Raw genomic sequence first — 3,527 nt, 5'->3', positions numbered from 1 at the left:
TTCAGACCGGTTGCTAGTAGGAATGATTGAGCGTTGAATAAACTCCAACCATCCTCTAGCTACAGGCTTAAGGTTCAGTCTTCTTAATTGAACCGGCTTGCTTCTTGAGTCAATTTTCCATTGAGCTCCTTCCTCACATATGTCTATGAGGACTTGGTCCAACCTTTGATCAAAGTTGACCCTTCTTGTGTAGGGGCGTGCGTTCTCTTCCATCATTGGCAAGTTGAACGCCAGCCTTACATTTTCTGGACTGAAATCTAAGTATTTCCCCCGAACCATGGTGAGCCAATGCTTTGGATTCGGGTTCACACTTTGATCATGGTTCCTAGTGATCCACACGTTTGCATAGAACTCTTGGACCATTAAGATCCCGACTTGTTGAATGGGGTTGGTGAGAACTTCCCAACCTCTTCTTTGGATCTCAAGTCGGATCTCCGGATACTCATTCTTTTTGAGCTTGAAAGGAACCTCAGGGATCACTTTCTTCTTGGCCACAACTTCAAAGAAGTGGTCTTGATGGACCTTTGAGATGAATCTCTCTATCTCCCATGACTCAGAGGTGGAAGCAATTGCCTTCCCTTTCCTCTTTCTTGAGGTTTCTCTGCCCTTAGGTTTCATAGATGGTTATGGAAAAATAAAAAGCTATGCTTTTACCACACCAAACTTAAAATGTTTGCTCTTCCCCGAGCAAAAGAAGAAAGAAAGTAGTAGAAGAAGAAGAAAATGGAGGAGATGGGGGAAGAAGATGTATTCGGCTAAGGAGAAGAAGAGAGGGTTGCTTTGTGTGAAAAGAAAGAAGGAGTGGGGTGTTTATATAGGAGTGAGGGGGGTGTAGGGTTCGGCCATTAGGGTTGGGTTTGGGAGGGAAAATAGTTTGAATTTTGAAGGTAGGTGGGGTTTATGGGGAAGAGAGGATGGATGTGAGTGGTGAAGAGGTGATGGGAAAGAGTGATTGAGGTGATTGGTAAAGGGTATTTGGGGAAGAGAGTTATGAAAAGGTGTGAAGAGGAGAGAAGAAGATGTGGGATCCTGTGGGGTCCACAGATCCTGAGGGGATCCTGTGGGGTCCACAGATCAAGTGGGGTCAAGGACTTAACATCCCTGCTCCAATTAGGCGTGTAAAACGCCCTTGCTGTGCAATCCTGGCGTTTAACGCCAGACTGATGCTTGTTTCTGGCGTTAAACACCCAAATGTAGCCTGTTTTTGGCGTTTAACGCCAGGCAGATGCTTGTTTCTGGCGTTAAATGCCAGCTTGGTGCTTGTTTCTGGCGTTAAACGCCAGACAGATGCTTGTTTCTGGCGTTTAAATGCCAGACTGCTCTCCTCCAGGGTGTGCTGTTTTCAATGCTATTTTTCATTCTGTTTTTGATTTTTCAGTAGTTTTTGTAACTCCACATGATCATCAACCTAATAAAACACGAAAATAACAAAAAGAAAATAAAATAGATATGATTAAATAGCATTGGGTTGCCTCCCAACAAGCGCTTCTTTAATATCAATAGCTTGACAGTGAGCTCTCATGGAGCCTCACAGATAATCAGAGCAATGTTGGGACCTCCCAACACCAAACTTAGAGTTTGAATGTGGGGGCTTTGGTTGACTCTGCAGTGAGAGAAGCTTTTCATGCTTCCTCTCCATGGTTACAGAAGGAGATCCTTGAGTTTTAAACACAAGGGTGTCCTCATTCAGTTGAAGGACCAATTCTCCTCTGTCCACATCAATCACAGCTCTTGCTGTGGCTAGGAAGGGTCTTCCAAGGATGATGGATTCATCCTCATCCTTTCCAGTGTCTAGGATTATGAAATTATCAGGGATGTAAAGGCCTTCAACCCTTACTAACACGTCCTCTACTTGTCCATAAGCCTGTTTTCTTGAGTTGTCTGCCATCTCTAATGAGATTCTGGCAGCTTGCACCTCAAAGATCCCAAGTTTCTCCATTACAGAGAGTGGCATTAAGTTTATTCCTGACCCCAGGTCACACAGAGCCTTCTCAAAGGTCCTGGTGCCTATGGTATAGGGTATTAAGAATTTGCCAAGATCCTGTTTCTTTTGAGGTAATTTCTGCCTATCCAATGCATTTAGTTCATTGGTGAGCAAGGGAGGTTCATCTTCCCAAGTCTCATTACCAAATAATTTGGCATTCAGCTTCATGATTGCACCAAGGTACTTAGCAACTTGCTCTTCAGTAATGTCTTCATCCTCTTCAGAGGAAGAATACTCATCAGAGCTCATGAAGGGCAGAAGAAGGTTCAATGGAATCTCTATGGTCTCTAGATGAGCCTCAGATTCCTTTGGTTCCTCTAAGGGATACTCCTTATTGGTCACTGAACGTCCCGGGAGATCTTCCTCACTGGGATTCACGTCCTCCTCTTCCCTTGTAGGTTCGGCCATGATGGTTAAATCAATGGCCTTGCACTCTCTCTTTGGATTTTCTTCTGTATTGCTTGGGAGAGTACTAGGAAGAGTTTCAGTGACTCTTTTACTCAACTGGCCCACTTGTGCCTCCAAATTTCTAATGGAGGACCTTGTTTCATTCATGAAAATTACAGTGGCCTTAGATAGATCAAAGACTATATTTGCTAAGCTAGATAGATTCTGCTCAGAATTCTCTGTCTGTTGCTGAATGGATGATGGAAAAGGCTTGCTATTGCTAAACCTGTTTCTTCCACCATTATTAAAGCCTTGTTGAGGCTTTTGTTGATCCTTCCATGAGAAATTTGGATGATTTCTCCATGAGGGATTATAAGTGTTTCCATAGGGTTCACCCATGTAATTCACCTCTGCTATTGCAGGATTCTCAGGATCATAAGCTTCTTCTTCAGAAGATGCCTCTATAGTACTGTTGGATGATTCCTTCAAGAACTCCCTTCCTCTGAGGCGTCCTATTACTTACAGGATTCCTCTCAGAAGTGTACATGAACTGGTTATTAGCAACCATGTCAATGAGTTCCTGAACTTCTGTAGGCATTTTCTTTAGGCGAATGGATCCACCTACAGAATGGTCAAAAATGACATCTTAGATAGTTCAGACAGACCATCATAGAATATATCCAGGATGGTCCATTCTGAAAGCATGTTAGAAGGACACTTTTTGGTCAGTTCCTTGTATCTCTCCCAAGCTTCATAGAGGGATTCACCTTCCTTTTGTCTAAAGTTTTGAACACCCACTCTAAGCTTACTAAGCTTTTGAGGAGGAAAGAACTTGGCTAAGAAAGCCGTGACCAGCTTATCCCAAGAGTTCAGGCTGTCTTTAGGTTGAGAGTCCAACCATATTCTAGCTCTGTCTCTTACAGCAAATGGGAAAAGCATAAGCCTGTAGACCTCGGGATCAACCCCATTGGTCTTAACAGTATCACAGATCTGCAAGAATTCAATTAAGAGCTGAAAAGGATCTTCTGATGGAAGTCCATGAAACTTGCAATTCTGTTGCATTAGAGAAACTAATTGAGGTTTCAGCTCAAAATTGTTTGCTCCAATGGCAGGGATTGAGATGCTTCTTCCATGTAAATTGGAATTAGGTGCAGTA

At 43.2% G+C, this 3,527-nt stretch overlaps 1 non-coding gene across 1 annotated transcript; it reads left to right on the top strand.

Moving 5' to 3' along the window:
- Positions 1-3,070: 3,070 nt before the first annotated feature.
- Positions 3,071-3,178, top strand: LOC148568811 (small nucleolar RNA R71). Its single transcript, XR_015882118.1, has one exon. It is a non-coding gene; the product is annotated as a small nucleolar RNA R71 (small nucleolar RNA).
- The last annotated feature ends 349 nt before the right edge of the window (positions 3,179-3,527 follow it).

Source organism: Arachis ipaensis, chromosome B4 (genome assembly GCF_059453495.1).
Source record: "Arachis ipaensis isolate K30076 ecotype BB chromosome B4, ASM5945349v1, whole genome shotgun sequence".
NCBI lineage: Eukaryota > Viridiplantae > Streptophyta > Magnoliopsida > Fabales > Fabaceae > Arachis > Arachis ipaensis.
This window is presented reverse-complemented; position numbering and strand designations above follow the sequence as displayed.